Here is a 19,455-nt window from a genome sequence, read left to right on the forward strand (position 1 = left end):
CTCCTTCAAATACAACCTTAAGTCCCCCAACCTCTCCAGAAGTTCACAGACCTCTGATCCCAGAGCAACTTCCAATGCACCTGTCCACAACCACTCCGAGCCACAAAATTACCCACCACTTAGAATCTGCGAATCTCCTCCAGGAACCCAATTTTGAGGGAATCCCCTTTTCCAATAGTATATTTCCAAAAAAAAGCTATTCCTCCTCTTCCTTAAGTTTCACAAACACAAACACAAGATCCCACCCAACCGATACAGAATCATTTGTTCCATCAATTAATAACCACTGCTGACTACAGTGTACAGCCTCTGAGGAGAGATTATGTTAACAGAAAGGGTTAGTTTTCATGGAGCCTGAGAAAAACAAACAGGAATTGAGGAGCAAGAGTTTGTTAGTATTACCCAGCCCCCGCCAGAAGTGGGTGGGTGTGGGGAGGCAATGGCCAGCGGACAGAAACATCTGTCATTCTGCAGTTTCATTTCTCATGGCCAATTAATACCCTGAGTTTATGCATCAGTCTCATCCAAGTTTGATTAGTAAGTCAGTCTCCCAGGACCCAATCAGCTGAGTGCCCTAAAAACTGAATTTTGGGTCTACGAAACGGAGAACCAGATCCTGAAGCATAGTGATCCCACCAAAATAAAGCCACCTCCAGGATGACATCTGTTTCTACCCTCTAAGTACAACACCTACCACTGCGTCTATGTGATGTATCGAAGGCCCCCTAGTACTGGCGCCCCGTCCTTTACAGAATAAATTCCAAACTTCTTGATTCGCCTTTCACAGCTCCAACTTAGCTTTCCAGCCTCACCCAGGAACAAACCAAGCCTCTCATGACTCCATGTTTTCATACATGATTCTCTCTACCTCGAAAGTTTTGCCCAATCTTGCCTGTAAAATCGCCATTCTTCCTCCAAAGCCCAGTTCCAAAGTCACCTCCTCCTTGAGGCCTTCCCTACTTCCCCAGGCATTTAGTTCTGACTGTTTCCCACAGGTCTCTAACTAAGGGTGCATTAGAGAACTTCTTAAGTACATTGTAGCTCTCATCCTTTTAAATATCTGACCTCCCCTGAACACCCTGAGCTTTTTCAGGGAAGGAAGTCACTTTGTATCCGTAAGTCGTAAGTTGGAGCACAGCCTCAGGTTCGAAATGGGAGATCAACCTTGAATGATTGATCACATGGAACACGGCATTAAGTTATTTAGAGGAAAAGGGAGGGAACAAGCGTCTCACAAAATTTAAGAATTAAATTATATATTTAATCTCATCCAAAATGACCACCATATGCTGAGAGGCAGCATGGGTGTTTAAAAAATTTAAATAATAATAGCAACTAACATTTGAACTAAGTGTTACATGTTTACATGGCTTAGTTAATTTGATCCTCACAACAACCTTATGAGATAGGTCCTTTTTAACTGCAGGTAATCTGGGAAAAACTTGAGGCTTTTCTAAACAGGAAACTGAGGCACAAGAGAGGTTCAATAACTCAAGATGATTCGTTAGCAAGTGGTAAAAGCAAGATGCAAACTCCAGTAGTCTAGCACAAGAGCCACTGGGCTCTGGAATCAGGCAGACTGGGGTTTGAATGCAGATTGTGTTACAAAGGTGGCTTTAGATAAGTAGTCTATCCCCTCTGGGCTTGTTTTCTGTCCCCTCTGGGCTTGTATCTGTCAAGGGGCAGGACAACCCCTTTCTCTCAGGGTGCAGAGAAAACTAGATTAAATATGATAATGTATGCAAAAGTTTCTAAATGGATTGCCCCACCTAGCATGCAGCTCCATAAATGCTAATTCGTTTTCCCTTCCTTTCCTAAAAGCTGGGCAAAATAGACTCATTGAGGAAAAGGATCTCCCCCAGGCTGCTTGAGGCTTTTCCAAGCCGATCAAGTAGTTAGGCCACTCAACACCGAAAGCCTTGCCTTACTTACCTGCTTATCTCGTTCCCACACAAAGGCCAGAGACCTTTTAAAATGTAAATGTCATTGTGTCACATACTTAAAAACCTTCAAAGGTTCCTAATAACACTGGGGATACAATCCAAACTAAGGAGTGAAGGCATTCTGTCCCCAAGGCCCCCTGTGATCTGACCCCCCTCTCCACAAACTTATCTCCCCTCTCTCTTTCCCCCCTCCAGCCACACAAGCCTCTTTCACTTCCTCTGACATGCCGGGCTCTGTGCTGCTCCACACATGGTTAACTCTTAACCTTCCTTCAGGTCTCAGCCTAAACGTCACTTCCTTCCCTGAGCCCCCAACTCAAATCAAGGCCCTTTACTCTTTCTCACCATCTCTTCATCTTTCTTTCCTTGCACTCTTCACAATTTAAAATGATGACTGAAATCCTTCCTTAAAAGTTTTATTCAAAAGATACCGTCTTAGGAGGCCTTCTCAGGCCACTTGAATATAAATTCAACCCCACCAAATATCTCATATCCTCCTTCCCTATTTTCCTTTTCTCTTCAGAATTTAGCACTTTTTAACAGACTATATTTTTTCTTACACGTTTTACTTTGTTGTCTATCTTTTCCCCTACGAAATAGAAAGTTCCACAAGGGCAGTTATTTTTGCTTGCTTCTAAAACAATGCCTGGCACATATTTATTGATAAATATTTGTTATTGAATGACATTTCAAGATTATTTATTATTGGGCCTTCCCACTAGGTTATGAGCTCAAAACATATCTTTCTGGTTTTACCACTGTATTCCCAACACATAGGCCAGTGCCTGGCACATAATAAGTGCTCAGTGAAAACTTACTGAATGAATCAAAACCCTGATCAGCAGGAAATAGTCAAAATACGTGTGCAAGCAATATACTTCCTCCTCTCTTTCACTGTGTAATGTACCTGTGAGTTTGGGGAAGCAGATCCCTGCAATCCCACCAAGCACCCACCAGGCCAGGCATCTCTCTGTGCACACCATGTATGCTCAGCCACACTGTACAGGCCAACAGATGCTCCGTACAGGCCCTGCATGAACACGGAGCTTGAAGGCAAGTGGGCTAACCCTAGGCCAAACACCATCTTGCCCCAAGTCCCATTCTCCTACAGCCAGTCCTATTCTAGGCAAGTCCTGGGGGCCAGACATGCTTCCCTGGATGGGCTTGTGGGTTTATTCCAATTCAGGACTTTTAATGCCACCTCTGGCCTACTGAAAAAAAAAAAGAAAGTAAAAAAAAAATCCCTGAGCAGCTCCAATAAGCCTGGGGTTCTCAAAAGCAGACATACCTAAGGACCTACGGACCCCTCCCCCTCACAGCCGCGGATCCAAGGCCAGGAGGCCATCTGTCCAGCAGACGCTCCTCTCCTCCCTCGGGTCACATTGAGCCTTCCCCCCCAGGTTGGCAGGAAGAGCCCCTGCAGAGAGACAATTTCCACCCTGACCAACAGGCCTAGTCACCCCCTGAGGACCCCCAACTCTGGGGCAGGAATACCTGTCTGCCCAGGGTCAGAACTTGGGCGGAGGTGGGGGTAGGGGACTGAGGGGCGCCCAAAAGGGTCGATCCGCGAAGTGTCTGCCTCATGACGGCGCCAGCTCTTCGGGCGGTGGGGACGGTCGGGCTGACAGGGCGTCCCAGCGGGGGAAAGTGGCCCCGTTATCGGTGTCCCGGCGGGGGGCCGCGGGCTGTCGCCGAGGCGGCCTGTCCCGCGCGGGGAGGACAGCGGCGTGCGCGGCCTCCCCGCGGGTCGCGGTGGCGGAAGGGGCCGGCGGCACCCGCGGGGGCGGGGTGGGTGGCGGCCGGGGCCCGCCAGGCGGCGGTCAGGGAAGCGGCTCCGCCTGGGGCGGCGGGCAGGGTCCGCCTGGCTGCAGGGCCGGGCCGCGGCGCGAGTGTGGGCTCGCCCCGGCCCCGCTCAGCCCCCGCCCGCGCTCCGGCGGCCTGGGCCGCGGCCCCGGCCCGGGCCCCGCCTGGCCCGACCCGCGGGGGGCGCTTACCTGGCGGCGGCAGCGGCGGCAGGCCCCGGGCTCGGCCGCGCGCGTCCCCGGCGCCGGCTGCGGGAGCCACAACATGGCGACGGCGGTGGCGGGCGGGGCTGCGGCTCCGGGGGCGGAGCGGGGGCGGGAGCCGGCCTGGCGGCGGGACCCGGCTGGGGCCGCGGGCGGGGGAGCGGGCGGAAGGCGACTCGGACCTGGGCACCGGCCCAGGGCGGTGTGGCTGAGGGGCTGCCCCGGCCGGGCCCCGGCCTCCGCGTCCCGCCCGCGACGGGCTGCGCCGCGCGGGCCCCACGGCGGCAGCGGCGAGCGGGGCTGGACCCGGGACCCCGGCCCAGGGCCCCCGCCCCTCCAGCCCCGCGAGCACCCCGCACGGCTGGACCCGGCGGCCGCTCCCTGAGACCTGGGCCTGTCGTCCTGTGACGCGCCTCCTAGACGAGGGCCTTTGGTGGGGCCGAGGTCGCCCACTAGGGGGACTGGATCTGCCTGCGCGATGTCTCGCCCCAGCGCGCGCCTCTGGAGCCGGGACCGTGGCCTCTTGCTGGCACGTAGTGGGGCCTCGCTAGGGGCGGTGGTGACAGGAAGCAGGGTGGCGTGCGCCTGGCGCTTAGTAGGGGCGCTTCGAGTGTTTGGTCAGTGCCAGACGGACACAGGGCTTGCACGCAGGCTCGGAGGTGAGGGGCGCTCGGACGCGCTGCCTCAGGGGTAACCGTGGGACGAGCCGCGAACCGAGTTGCAGGGCTGGCGACGGGTGCCTCTCAGAGGTGGACCGGGACATCTCTGAGTTCCTGGGGAAGCTATGACCGTGCAAGGTGAGAGGCGGGCCGAAGGCCAGGATAGTGACCCGCAGGGAGTGCTAAGCACCCAGCGTACCTGGAAACGGGCGGCACTGAGGTGGCAGCTAGGTCAGGGTGTAGGAGCACCGAGATGAAGCCCTGGTATCTGGCATTGAGCTCCCACTGCTAACCAGGAAAGAGATGCCTCTCCACAGGAGCGGTGCAACAAAGTTTCCGCCACCTGGTAAAAAGTATGTGGTGGTGAAGCACTGAAGGCAGGAACGGTGGCGAGTCTGTCCAGAAGTTTGGCAGTAGGGGCGGGGGGTTAGTGAGAGTAAAGGGCAGAGGTGTTTTGTTTTGTTTCGTTTCAGTTTGAGGAGGAGCTCTCAAATTCTGGAGCTGAGAGAGGAGAATAAGATAAGAGAAGGGATAATTAAGGTCTCAGAAAAGGAAATGGCGATGGGGTGAGAAAAGGCACACCTCTTCCTACCAGACTTAATGCATAATGATAGAAATATTTTGAGGTGGGGAGGCCTGCATACTGAGCCCTGCATGTTTTCATGAATCAGCTGCCTGGATGACCCCAAAGTCATTATAGGCCTGCTGGAGTGACTGTCCTTTTAAAAAAATTGCAATTGGCTCAAACCCCTATTCCACTTAAAGTGGGAAACCAGCATACCTGAAATATCTCCAAAGATTTGTGGGGGAACTTACATTTCTCTAATTATCACTGGCCCCAATTTCCTATTTCCAAAAAGTACTCTATTGTGCTCTATTAGGAAATGTGTCTCTATACTCTGGACACTACAGAGCAGTATGTGAAAACAAGCAAAATGCCCAGTGTTATGTGATTGTTCAATAAATTATAGTTTATTTGTAGCCATTAAAAGTCATGTTGAAGAAAAAGATTAAGATGATATATCAGCTTGTAATATATAAATATACATATATATCATGCATAGATAAAAAATGGGTTTTTTTTCTTCTGTGACTTCTGTATTTCCTTATTTTTACAGTATGTTAATGTTTCTCTTAAAGTCAAGAAAAATGGCAAGCAGAGATGGGCTAGTTGAGGAAGCTGACCTAGGCAGAAGGAGCAATGCAATCAAGGCTGCAGAATGAGAAATGCGTGGAGTGTTTTGGGAACACCCAGAGGTCAGTTTGGTTAGAGCACAAGATTCCTGGGGAAGAAGAGTGAGCAGGTGAGTCAGTCTGTAAAGGTAAGCTAGGGCTATGGGCCTCAATGCCAACCTGAGCCCTTTGTAATTCGCAGGCTGGGAAGAACCCCTGGAACTTGAACTGTGTAGATAAATTTTAAAGTAAATTTTCCTGTCCCCTCTTACTTAATGAGGTTCGAGATGTCAGCCCTTCTATCATAGTGATATTTGGACATTTGATTGACTGAGAGCAATGAAGTAGGAACAACAGTTTTTGCATTCCAAACTTTCAGAGCAAATTAGCAAAAAGCAAACATGAAAGGAAGAAGAAATGTGCACCATAAACTAGTACTTTGCAAGCTTTTTTTTTACAACTTTCTATGAGTTTGGCTTTTTTAAGATCCCATATATAAGTGAGATCATACAGAATTTGTCTTTCTCTATCTGACTTATTTAACTTATGGTATAATGCCCTCAAGGTCCATCCTGATTTTGAAAATGGCAGGATCTCCTTCTTTTTTTATGGCTGAATAATATTCTCTGCAAGCTTTTTTGACTGTGGTCCTCCATAAAAAATACATTCCACATCTCAACCCGGAATGTACACACATTTGAGTACAATACTTGTACACACCTCTGAGACAAAAGTTTCCTGAAATACTACCCTTATTTTATGCTCTGCATGCTGATATTTTCTTTTCTTTTTTCTTTTTCTACTTCAAGTTCATCTTTATTTTAAGGAGGATTTTATTTTTGGTGTTTTTAACAGCTTTATTGACGTGTAGTTGACATACAATAAACCACATATACTTAAAATGTACATTTTTGTTTTGACACATATATACCCATTGCATGCAAATATTTTCAACTTTGTTATTTTTATTTCATTTTAAATACTAGTCAGGACCTACTACATTGATTTTATGACCCACTATACGGTTACAAAATGCCTTAAAGCACACTGAAAAGAGGCTAGGCTATGTTTGCAGTCCTCACTTAAATAGCCATACAGGCTGTGACTATAAGCATGCCATGTTTACCTGTCCCAGAAATCAACAGGACTTGCAGTGGCGGAGGGTACAGAAGGATTGGCAGGAGCCATGTTTGAGTTCTTCTTCCCTTCAGTAAATACTTCTTGATATCAATATTTCTCAGGAGCCATAATGTTTTCTTCTTTTTCTAGCTTGAGATACAGATTGGACTTGATACAAGGCTAGACTACCACCTGCAAACCAGAGACAACTTTTCGTTTGAATGAACAGAATCACAGACTGAAATAAAGGGGAAAATAATGTGTCTTCACTATGACAGTACATAGAGGCCCTCTTATCCACAACTGTTGGAGAATTACAGGGACAGTGAGTACCATCCCTTTCTTACAAGTTTGGAACCAATGAAAAGATGAAAATATCCACGTCATTACCAATAAAGCTAAAAAGAAGACCAATAGACTTTTTAATATTCCCTGAATTAAAATTAGCTTCCCCCAAACTTCAACCTCCCCCATGCAGAAGTCTAGCAACTTTAACCGAGTGAGAGAAGATTGTCCTCTCTCTGAGGGCAGGCAGATCCAAATTCACCAATTAGGTAAGTCACTCCTTCTGGAAGAATCAGGACACGTTCTCCTCTACCTGTCCTCCAATGAAAACAAAAGGATTAGGGAATAAGGATTTATCTCTGCCCGAACAAATTGGATCTGGCCCAATAGTAATCAATTAATTGAAAAAGTATATTAAAGGAGTGAATTATAAAAAATGAATTATAAAAAATGGCTCAGGGTTGGTATGGGTATCACAGAAGTGATACACACACACACACACACACATATATCACAGAAGTGATATATATATTATATATATTATTATATATAATATATATCATTATGTATTATATATATCACTTCTGTGATACCCACATATATGATATATATTATATATAATACATGTATGATATATATTTATCATATTTTATATATATATATAATTATGTACTTTCCAGTGCTGATGAGATGATGCAATTGGTACATTCAGAGAAAGCTGTGGCAATGTGAATTGGTATAATCCTTTTAAAAAGCAATTTGAGAGTATTTCTGAAGAGCCTTAATGGGACTCATCAATACCACTCCTGGAAACTTTCCCTTGGGTAATTATCCTCCCCAAAAGAGAATGGCCCCATGCACAATATTTGCTATAGCCTTGTTTGTGATAGTGAAAGTTTAAACCATGAATGGTTAAGTTATTTATGGTACATAACATTGTGCAACTTACCATTGAGTATTGAGAAAAGGGTAACTTGGAAAACATTTAATTATATATTAAATGAAAAAAGATACAATTTGCTCAACTTTACGAAGAATCACTGAATCGTACACTTTAAAAGAGTGAATTTTGTGACTCCCACCTCAATTTATTTAAAAAGATACAGTCTTCATTTGTGCTTTTGTATCAGCCAAGATCAGCATTAAAATGTATAACTGAAGAGAGTTAATGAATGGACTGTGTGCAAAGTCGTGGGCAGGGGTGAGGGATGCCAAAAAGACGAGCATCTGCTGAAAAGCCATTGTTGACCATAGAGGGCCACAGAAATGGAACCAGAGTTCAGTGAGAGCAATAGCTAAAGGAGAGTGAGGGCCAATGGGAACTTGGAAGAATACAGCTCTACCTCTCTCTCTCTCTCACCCTCAGATCTCATACCTCCCACTGACTGAACCCAAGAGGAAGACCAAGGGCAAATGAGCACAGATGTCCTTCAAGGTCAGCCCTCAAGAACAGTGGAGAAACAAAGACAGAATTATCTAGCAGGTATGATCTTATAACAATGTGAGAACTGTCTGAGCATGTGACCGAGGACCTTAAGGGAATCTGGAAAACCAGTGTTTCTGGAGATTCCAAGGGGAGGTAGCTAGAGAGCAGGTAGGATAGGTAGACGGGCAAGAAAGATTGTTAACTCAGGCTGAGAAAAAGATGAGGGCCAGAGAGGGAACATTTTATCTGATCAAATACTAAACTAGAGTCTGAGCCCAGGAAGAGGTTATAGGAGATATGTATAAGCTCAATTAGACCAGAGCATTAGAAATTATTCCCCTTTTGGTAATTACCCTATATTTCTCCTTCCTAGCTAAACCTCATGCCTTGAACAAATAATTGTTTGGTACCTATCATGTGCCCTAGAGATTGAGGGAACAAAAGTAATATCCTTTCTCTAGTGGAGTTTCCATGGTGGCAAGGGAGACAGATAGTAGAAGAGCAAATGTGTCAAGGGTGATAAATGCTAATTTAAAAAAGCACAGGAGAACAGGGAAATAAAATTATGCCCATTCTACTTAAAAACCTTTTGGTTTAGGCCATACATGCCCACACACACCAGAGCTCCTGCATAAATTAGGCCTTTATTATTTTTCACCTGCACTGAGATCATAATATCCTAACTCATCTTCCTACCTCCAGCACCCTCTAACCAATCCTCTGCTCTGCTGTGAGAATCCTCCTGAAGTGAATCATGTCAGCACCCTGCTTTAAATCCTCCAGGGCTCTTGTTTGCTTGTGATGGGGAATAGCATCTAACCTTCCTGTCATGGACCTTTTCTTGTCTGTATCCCTCACTTGCCTCTACTTCTCTCGTTCTCCTTTCCTCCCAGCAGTAATTATCTATTGATTGTGCCACACTGTCTCCTTCCTGTACCTCTGCCCGCACTGCTCTTTCCATCTGGAAAGTGCTCCCACACCCTCTGCCTCCTCCCCAGTTTGGCAATTCTCTCCTTGTTCTTCTCAGCCCATTAACTGTCACCTCTTTGTCACCCTCCCCTGACCTTCCCAGAACTGAGGAAGTATCTTCCAGCTCCCTCCTTTGTTTTATCAGTATATCTTCTGGGTGCCCCTGAATGTATTTATCATACCATATAATCTTATCTCTTAGACCTCAGATGTACAGGATTGGATTAACCATAATCCATAGGTCAGGACCCTATATTCATTCATTGGTTCATGTGTGTGACTCTCTGTTGTTACTTATAATTCACTGTAAAAATTAGAATTGACAACTTACATATATGCCCTCCACCCAGTGCTTAATCTTGTAGGTAATTATTTTCTTGGTCTTAAAAATATTTTATTTTAAAAAATATTTTATTAAAAATAAAAAATTAATTTAAAAAATTGCCCTAACTTTATAATAATTTTAAACTTAAAATATCTTGCTTTTTTTCAAAAAGTTGAGGTTGAATGTGTTTATATATATTTGTTAGCTATATATATTTCTTCTTTTGTGAAATATCTGTTCATATCTTTTTGCCAATTTTTCTATTAATTGTTTATCCTTTTCTCATTTTCAGGATTTCTTTATTTGTTCTTTGAATAATCTTTTGCAGTTTTTTCCTTGGAATTCAAATATTCAGAAAAAGGTGGGTTTTTTTAAATTTTCAAAAATTTATGTATATGTATACACACATACAAAATATATGTGTGTGTGTATAGACGTGTATACACATTTCCAACACATTGTTAATTTTAGTTGTTGTTTTTATTCAAAGAGTATCATTCCCCACATACTATCCTAGTACTTCTTTTTCACTTTGCATGTTGTATTGCTAAGATTTATCTCAGGTTTGTTGCATGTACGTAGATGAGTATATTTATTGTGGCTGCCGTAGACTTTTCCAATGTGTGAATATGCTAATATTACTTTATTCCTTGTAGCAAACGCTCTTGGTACACTGTGTTCTTCCCTTTGGCCCACCTCTGATTTTAGCCAAATATTTCGTGTCCAGTTTCCTGGGAGCAGTCAGTTACTGACAATTCCACTACAAATAGTAGGCCTTGGGCCTCTCCAAATTTCTGCTTCCGGGCCTTCTCAAAAGCCATAAGTGCCTTCTCAGCCCCCTCCCAGGCACAGCCTGACTGACAGTAAGGAGAGTTAACCTTGGGGAATACGAGCCCAGGAGTAAATGCCCCAGGCTCCCATCCTTCAGATGGGCAATTCTGGGAGAGGCATTTTGTACCCTTCTCACAGGTCCCCATGGACTCACACCCCTACCTAGACTTGTCCTCCTCCCCTGCCTCACTGCTGTCTGAGATCACTTCCCAAATAAATAACCAGCACCCAAGTGTTTGTCCCAATCTCTGCTTTAGGGGAACCCCATGCAATACCACCAATTTCTGAGGAATGAACATTTGGGTTGTTGCAGGTTTTTGCCGTTGCAAAACTGCTTCTAAAAATGTGCATGTAAAACCCATGGGTGCACAAGTGCAAGAATTTCTCTTGCGTGTTTACATAGGAGTAGAATTGCTGGGTCAGAGGCTAAGGCTAAAGTTTATCTTGTGAACTTTGAACTTTACAAGATAATTCCAAAGTGTTTACCGAAGTGGTTTTCACCAATTTACAGTTCTGACAACATTGTATATGAGATATCATTGATCCACATCCTCGCCAACAGTTGGTATGGTCAGATTTCTTGATTGTAACAACTCAAATAGATATCAAGTGGAATCTCACTGCGGTCTCAGTTTGTACTTCTTGATGATTAATGAGATTGAATGTGTCTTTCTATATTTATTGGCCATAAATGTCATAAATGTTATATCTTCTGGGAAATACATATTCAGAGCTTTCGCCCACTTTTCTATTGGTTGATTGTTCTTTCCTCATTCATTTTATTAACTGGTTTTTTTAAAAGGGAATATTTATGAGTTTATTTGAGCCAAACTGGTGATAACTGCTAAGAAGCAAAATCTCAACAGAATGGCAGTTTTGCAGCTTCATTTTACTAATTCTTTGACAGTTATGGTTTTTTCCCCCTTGGAACTCAGGTAGTCAGAATTGAACTAATTATAATCGTTACCTAATGTGACTTTTTTCCTGGTTACAGAATTAATGCATGCTTGTTGTAAAGGAAACATGTAAAGCATACAGACATGTTTAACTTAGAAAGAGAAAACCACGTTTACTCTTAGCTTCACCCTACCTCCAAGCAGGAATTACTTCCATGAATAATTTCTCATCCCATATTTTGGGGATTTTGTCTTCACAGCTCTCTCCCACTCAAGGGTTAGGACTGTGTCGTATTCATCTGTGTGTGCTCAGCCCCAGGCATAGCCCCTGGCCTAGGTCAGGCATGTAATACATACATTATTGAATGAACTGCTACAACATGGGTTTAAATAGAAGTTTTGAAATTATAAGAAGATCAGTTTGGAACAGAGAAAAATGGGATGTAATACTGGTAATGTGCTGGGGCTTGATTACTGAAAGTGTTGGCCATTGGGCCAGAGTGTTTGATTTTTATCTTGGAGGCAGCCAACCAGAGAAGCATTCAGGATTTTTTAGGTGGAGGGAGGTTACTTGTCCCTGTGTTTTTACCAGACAGAATTAAAACAAAACATAGATAATTGAGTCATCTACTGGCAACGTACAGGATGTAAGGGGGAGGATGTTGGTGAAAATGAAACTTAAGACAGAAAAATGAATGAATCAAGAAGTTATTAACTTTTTTTGGACATAGACTCCTATGAAAAACTCATGAAAATGATGCCTTTTTTCAGCAAAATAGACATGAACCCAAACCCATGCACTTTTTAAGAACCCGTTGATTGGGTGATTCTAAGAGTGAGAAAATAAGAACCCGAACCAGGGTGGCAATATGTGTTCAGTCATTCAGGCACATTTACTGATCTCCAACTATAAGGGAGGCACTGAGCTGAGTGCTGAGAACAGACCCCATCAGTCTGAGGAGTGGGCCACAGTATAACATGGTGGTCAAGGGCACAGACTCAACTCAACGGTCTGGTGTCCAACCCCTGCCAGGTGAGCTGGGCGAACGTACTAAATCCATCTGCCCTCCACAGGTACTTCACAGACAGTTCTATCACCATCATCATCTGTAAGGGAATTCCCATAAAGCACTTAGAATTCATGGCACGCAGGGAGATCTCTGTAGAGCCTTAGGGTGGAAACCTGAGTGGAAAGCAAGAGGAGGAAACAGCATCGGCTTGATTTTGAGAACTTTAGCTAAAGTGGAAGAGGAGAGAGAAGGCAGTAACTAGAGGGAAAGAGAGAGCAAGGAAGTTTTTTTTTTTTTTTTTTAAGGTGGACGAGATCCTAAACATTGAGCATGTAGTAGAATGGGAGGGGCTGAAGACACATCACTGGTGATCAGATGGCACGGAGGGAGGGCTGCACGGCAAAGGTGGAGGGCCTGGCTTTAGCTAGGAAGCCACTTCCGCTTGTGAACTGGAGGGAAGGGGTTGAATGTGGTGTGGCTGCAGGTGCTGGCTCTGAAGTAACCACAGGCAAATGAGAAGGAATGTCACCAATGTCACCCATGGGGGAGGAGTGAGGAGTGGTGGTTGGTTGGTGGGAGGTCTGAGGAGAGAGAAAAAGTCGTGGCACACCATTTTAAAGAGGGGATAGTTAGTGCATAGAGAAAGGAGATGAGCTTGCCAGGGACTATTCAGGGCCAGTAAACTTATAGAAAAGCTGACGTGCCTGGCTCGACAACTTCTGGTGGTAGTGGGAGCTCCAGGAGGAGAAAAGCATCAGAAGGAGGGGTGGTGAGTGCTGAAAGTCACCGTGTTGAAGGCAGGAAGGATGGGGACAGACAGGGGACCGCTGGATTTGCCAACCGACGGGTCCTTACTGATGCAGTGTCTTGAGGGTCACTACAGTGTCACAGCAGATGGCATGTGGCAGAAAAGAAAAGAGAGAAAGAATGGCGAGGCAGTAAACCACATGTGATACAAGCACAGTGTGAAACGAAAGAGAAAAGTAAGACACTACTGGAGAGAGCCACTGAGTCAAGAGAGGCATGTTTTTCTTTCTAAAAGTTGGGAGATATAGATTGAGGTGTAGATAGATATAGTTCTGTCCCACAGACAAGCAGAAATGCTGGCATGACTGAGGAGGGGGAGAACTTCTGGTGGCACCGAGGGAACGATGAAAGAGTTGGAAGAGACGAGTGTGCTTAAGATCAGTATTTAGAATTATTCTTCCCACTCACATATATAAGCAGATAGACTTTTAAAGTTGGCATGATTGAGAAAGTGTCACTTTACAGAGAATAAAATTCCGGCCAAAGAACTGAGCTGACCTTTCTGTACTGAGAGAATTAATTGGACACAGCAGAGAAAGTCACAGCTGAAGACTCAGGACATTTGTGTGGCCAACTGATTCACCCCACCCTCTACCCAGACAGTTGCTTCATGGGAGAATCCATCATCCCTTAATTCAAGGGAATGGAGGAGAAAACAGTTTGCACATATTTATTACAATTATCAACTGGGGGCATTTGTGATGTATTTCTCATCTGTCAATATTTTCCCTTAGGCGATTTCAAAATATCTGCCGAAAGAACACACCTCATTTCTTTTTGCCAAATTCCCACATGCAGTCAACACAGAGAAAACCAAAACCAAACCACAGGCCAAAGGGAACTGGGTAGTGTTATGGTCAGGTCACAGGCTAGGGCCCGAGACAGAAACCGAGAGCTGTGGTGAGTAACCGAGCAGATAGGACCCAAGGGCAGAACACAGAGCAGACCCTGTTGCCACACTGAAGTCCTAGCCCCAGAGATCACACTAAAAGCAGTGGAGAAAATGCCAGGGTTCAAGGGCATCCAGTTGACCAGGAAAAGAATGCAAACGCAGATCTGAGCACCTGACCCAGCTTGCACATTAACCCTTGACATGCCCACAAATGCCATTTTAAATTATCTACTAGCCATACTGAAAACAGAGAAAAGAGGTGAAATTAAATTTAATATATTTTCTTTAACTCAATATATAAAAAGTATTATCATTTCAGCTTGTAATCAACAAGCCCAATAGTTCACATTCCTTTTTTCACACATTCAAGATCTAGGGTGTATTTTATACTTGTCGTACATCTCAGTTCGGACTAGCCCCATTTCAAGAGCACAGTCAGTGGCTCACGTGACTAGTGGCTTCTGTGTCAGGCAGTATGGCCTGAGAGGAAACCAAACTTACATTTGAGCATTAAAGTGTTTTGTCTGTATTTCTTTTCTTTCCTTTTTTCTTTCTTTCAAAACATGTGAATTGGGTAAGACTGGATTTTGAAGGAAGTAGGACAAAACACTCACATTCTGAGAGTCTCTAGTTTGAATGTTTCGGGTCCAGCTCTCCCAGTCAATTTCTTTCTATACCCTAGAGATGCCTTCCCCCACCTGCTACCCCCACCCCCCACCCCCACGGTGCATAGAATCCCTTGAGAAGATAAAAAAAGGCAGGGGAATGTAATGCAGGTGCTTACTACCAAACATTCTATTTATTCATTCCATTGGTTCTCTTAACATTTATTAAACATCAACTATGGATCAGGGCCTGTGCCTAGGGCTGGTTTTGCAGCATATGCCCTGGCTTGTGAAACCTACAATTTAGCAGAAAAGGAGACATAGAACTACAACAAAATGTAGTACAGGTTGTGATAGGGGTAAGGCTGAGGGGCTGAGTGGCTACCTAGGAGAATAATTTCACCATCTTGGGAGATAAGAGAAGGCTTGGGGGGTGGAGGAAGGAATGAAAACTGAATGAAGAATGGCTAAGAAAAGGGAGAAGGGAAGCCTGGAGGGAGAAAGCGCAGCTGTAGGGAAGGCCTAGAAGCCTTTTGTGGAACTGAAAGAAGGCGTGGTTGGGGCGGTGAGGGGAGCGGCAGGGCTCCCACATGTACTACACTCTGGCAGCCTCCCTAATGGTAGCAGGTGGAAGGCAGGATGTTGACAGCTCTGGAATAGGCAGGCCCAGCACGGAAAGCACTCCACCCTCAAAATATGCCCTCACCAGTTCAGTTCAAGTTCAGTAGTTACAGACTCAAATGGGTTAATGAGCTGCCCTTTATAAAAGCAAGAATCTCTCGCATAGTGATAATTCTCTTTTCAGACGTCAAGCCTTGAAGCCTTCTTTTTGGATTCAGAAAACTAAACATGATTGAAGTTCCATGTAATAAAAGACATATAAAAGTACATATAAAATACAGGAGTGGAACTAATGAAGGGGTTGTTAAGTCTGCCCAGGGGAGGTCTGGGTGGGCTTCACACAGCAGATGACACTTAAACGGGGTCTGAAAGAAGAAGTCGGAGTTTGTCAGGCCTCCAAGTGGAATGACATTCTGGTAATAATAACTATTATTTACTAAGTGTCAGGTCCTATTCTAGTGCTGTACATTCTTAGCTCACTTGATGTCCATAAAAACCCCTACATACCATAATCCCTGTTTATAAAGAGGCTGAGGTACAGAGAGGAAATGAAACTTGTCTAGCGTCACAGTTTGTAAGGGAGAGAGCAGTTTGGCTGCAGAGCTTATTTCATTAATCCCTCTGTCATATCCTCGGGCTGCATTTACCTAGGATTATAGAATGAGGGGTTGGCAAGGAATGTCAGAGATCAAACTGATGAGGGAGGCAGTGGCCAAATCTTGCAGTTTCAACATGAGCACCTTGAAAATAGACTCATCGTAGCCTTTAGGTAACTTTTTTATTACTTGAGTGCCTATATAAATGATTGCTAATGATCTTATCTTTGAACGTGATTATGTTAAGAGAACATTATATTCAAATTTAAATGTATACAAGGCATCTATCTGCAGTGATTCACTGCCTCAACAGATTCCCATCGGATCCCATAAGTTATCAAGAGGAGCCAGTTCACTACCATTAAACCCTAAGATACAAAAAAGCTCAAAAGGTAAGTCACCAGGGGAGCTATAAACCCCCAGTTACAGGGCAGAGGCTAAGGCGGCCTCCACTCTCGGCCCACAGGACCTTCACATCCACAACTCAGCTCTCTCCTCTCCAAGAACCTATAAAACAAACAGCAAAGACCCTTTCTTCTTTTAGCCAAAGCAGAATGGCCAAACAGGAAATTGGTGTCCCCTGGCCCCCACCACATATACACACATACCAACCCAGAAGGCTGGCGCTTCCTTTCCCCAGCTGCCCCTGCAGCTGTCCAGGACTTTTTAAATAGAGCTCTCCAAAAATCTTCTAGGGAGCCTTAAGTGACTCTAGTAATCTCTCTGCACAGAAGGCACCTTTGATTTTTGGGAATGAGAGTTCTTCCTGACAATTTATGCTATACAGAGCTGCTGTCTTTTCTCCCTTCTTCCAGCCCCCACCCCCCACTCCTGTTCAAGCCGTTGTTTCTCAGTCTAGTTGTGTAGGACACAGCTCCCTGGCCCATGCTGGTGTTATGAGCCTTGCGCTCTCCCCGGGCTGAGGCAGTCAGTCGCCGGTTGTCGGTTGGCAGCTCACGGCAGCTCTTCCCGGCTGCCGGCCACTCATGGCAGTGCACGGTAGCCCACGGCCGCTCACACTGGCTGCCAAGCACGGCACTCCAATCCCCTGAGCCACCGGGTTGACCCGCTGCTGCATTTTTTAAAACCACATTCTCTGAAGTCCATAGCTATTGGGTTGGTAGACAGAAAGTCCCATCTCTGTAGCCCCTGACCTGACTTCGGGGAGGCTGAGTAGATGGGTCCTCCCAGCAAACCTAGAGAACCTTTTGGGAGGTGGCACCAGGAAAGAGCTAAGCTTTCAGTGTGGCCTGTGCACTAGGCTTCCCTGACAGACTTGGGCCTCTTCCTTTCCCAGCAGGGTCATAGGGAGACCTTCTCCTTCCACCCACCATTTCCTTCATTTGGAAGGTCAAGGAGAAGCTGGTGAGATCATGGTTATTTTGAATAGCGTTTTAAAAAATGAAATCGACTTTGCTTCTGCTGGTAGACACCCTTAATTTGTACAGAAGTGACTAACCAGGGCTCAATTATGACAGACTTTCTTAGCCCTGAGTGTTTGGATTGGACATCAGTTTAAACCCACTTCTTGTTTTTAATAACTACTAACATTTATTGTGCACTTACCATTTGTCATCCATTGTGCCAACAACTTGACTAACATGTATTAGGTTGGTGCAAAAATAATTGCTATTTAAAAGGTTAAAAATAATTGCAAGAACCGCAATTACTTTAGCACCAACCTAATACTATTTTGTTTCATCTTCAAATGATGTAAATTATTTTTTATTCCCACTTTACACACCAGAGAACTGAGAATAATAAAAAAAAATTAACCGATTGGCCCAAAATCATGCAGCTACTGAGTGGTTGATCTGTAATTCAAAGCCAAGTGTCTGACTTAACCTCTCTAACAGGGTGCCTTCTTCAGGCAGGACAGCAGGCTATATATGAAGGAAAATACCAGACATGCCATTGTGATTGATGGGGGTCCAAGAGACTTATGTATTGGGAAGACTGGCAGTCCAGTGAGCAGAGAAAATAGCACGTCAGAGTCCCACATTTGGAAAATTTAATTCCATAGGCCTGTGTCTTTATCTAGTCTGGGATCACCTGTCTTAAATATCTGAATTATTTTTATAAGACTTTCCTCCCCAGCATTGAAGGGGAACCTCACTAAGCCTTTGCAGATCTACCCGGTTTATATTAATCTCTCCGGGTCCTATTTCTTCCTAATGCATTCTTTTCTCTCCAGTTATTTCTCCCTCTGTCTGTCTCCCTCAAGAGTGTAAGCTCCGGAAAAGGAGCCTGAGTGTTAGCCACCTCCCCACACCTAACTCCATTTCTAATTTGTGCTTGACACTATGATTCCTCTTTTGGAATACAAAGCTGGCCCAGTTGTAGCCCAGCTTCCCTCGGAACTCTCCTTTAACTAAGGTCGTGCCTGGAAGATTCTTTATCTTCTCTGAGTTTCTGGAGCATGTGTAAGCTAGCAGTTGTACCGTAACTTGTCTCCTTTCATAAAGATGCTTTTTTTTTTTCCTGCTGCAAATGATACTGAAAACTCTTTGAGGACTATGGCTGTATCTTCGGCTTTTTAATTTGATAAATCCTCTTTCAGCCTTGAGCACACACTGCGGGTCCCGGTTGATCTGAGTGAGGATAATCCTATCCTTAGAGTCTTGCTTGATGCATCCGTCCTGAAGGGCTGGACCTCCTGGGCTTTAAGACCCCCATTCATTTGACAACCTTTTCTGAGTGCTTATTTCATGTACGTTGTTGGGGGTAAAAATATAAGTGAGAAGACCCTTGTCCCCCAATGTGAGATTAGCAGTATTTTGAAAAAGACAGAAATAATAGCAAGAGACCAGCCCTAGTCCTTCTGGTCCTGGGTGCACATTAGGAGCTTCAGCCAATCCAAGCAAAAGCTGTTTCTATTACAGTATTGACAGAAGGCAGCGAGAGAAGGGTCTCATCTTGGTGCAGGAGGCAACAAAACCAGGAGGTGGAGTTCAAGGAGACATCCTGTTAGCGAGGTCAAGTTCAGGGAGAAAGGGACTTCCTGATTACCCGCAGCACTTGTGGTGTCGTTACTTTTGCATCGTTTGGTTTTTCAATCGTACCAGTTTGTTTTCTCTCCAACCAAAAGTTTCTTAAACTTCTGAGAGATTCAGGTAGTGCTTTCAAAATCTCTCGCATTCTCCACCCTTAGGGGAAGAGCACTTATTGAAACCACTTCAGGTGTCGGTTTCCTGTTGCGCGGGAGACCGGCCCCAACTACGTAGAGACCGCAAGGCCTTGCGACGCGTCCAGTGCCACACCCAGACCCTCAGCGGAGTCGGGAACACAGCTC

The 19,455-nt window shown here is 44.8% G+C and overlaps 1 protein-coding gene and 1 long non-coding RNA gene across 4 annotated transcripts in view; one reads left to right on the plus strand and one right to left on the minus strand.

The window, feature by feature from the left end:
• Positions 1-4,032, minus strand: part of ZNF592 (zinc finger protein 592) — a 40,579-nt gene extending 36,547 nt beyond the window's left edge. Inside the window, exon 1 of one of the 2 annotated variants that reach the window (XM_033100122.1) lies at positions 3,938-4,032. The gene's annotated coding sequence lies outside the window, so the exon portion shown is untranslated. Of the gene's footprint in view, positions 1-3,437; positions 3,639-3,937 lie in introns of those variants that run through there. The other variant, XM_033100123.1, reaches the window with a different exon arrangement.
• Positions 4,033-4,215: 183 nt separating this feature from the next.
• Positions 4,216-16,975, plus strand: LOC117018865 (uncharacterized). 2 transcript variants are annotated; one of them, XR_004422342.1, is made up of 6 exons: positions 4,216-4,746; positions 5,727-5,912; positions 7,051-7,225; positions 8,552-8,668; positions 10,198-10,266; positions 16,477-16,975. It is a non-coding gene; the product is annotated as an uncharacterized LOC117018865 (long non-coding RNA). The 2 variants fall into 2 exon arrangements; XR_004422341.1 differs by lacking the exon at positions 16,477-16,975 and having other exon boundaries at positions 4,218-4,746; positions 10,198-11,473.
• Positions 16,976-19,455: the final 2,480 nt, after the last annotated feature.

This window comes from Rhinolophus ferrumequinum, chromosome 28 (genome assembly GCF_004115265.2).
Source record: "Rhinolophus ferrumequinum isolate MPI-CBG mRhiFer1 chromosome 28, mRhiFer1_v1.p, whole genome shotgun sequence".
NCBI classification, from domain to species: Eukaryota; Metazoa; Chordata; class Mammalia; order Chiroptera; family Rhinolophidae; genus Rhinolophus; species Rhinolophus ferrumequinum.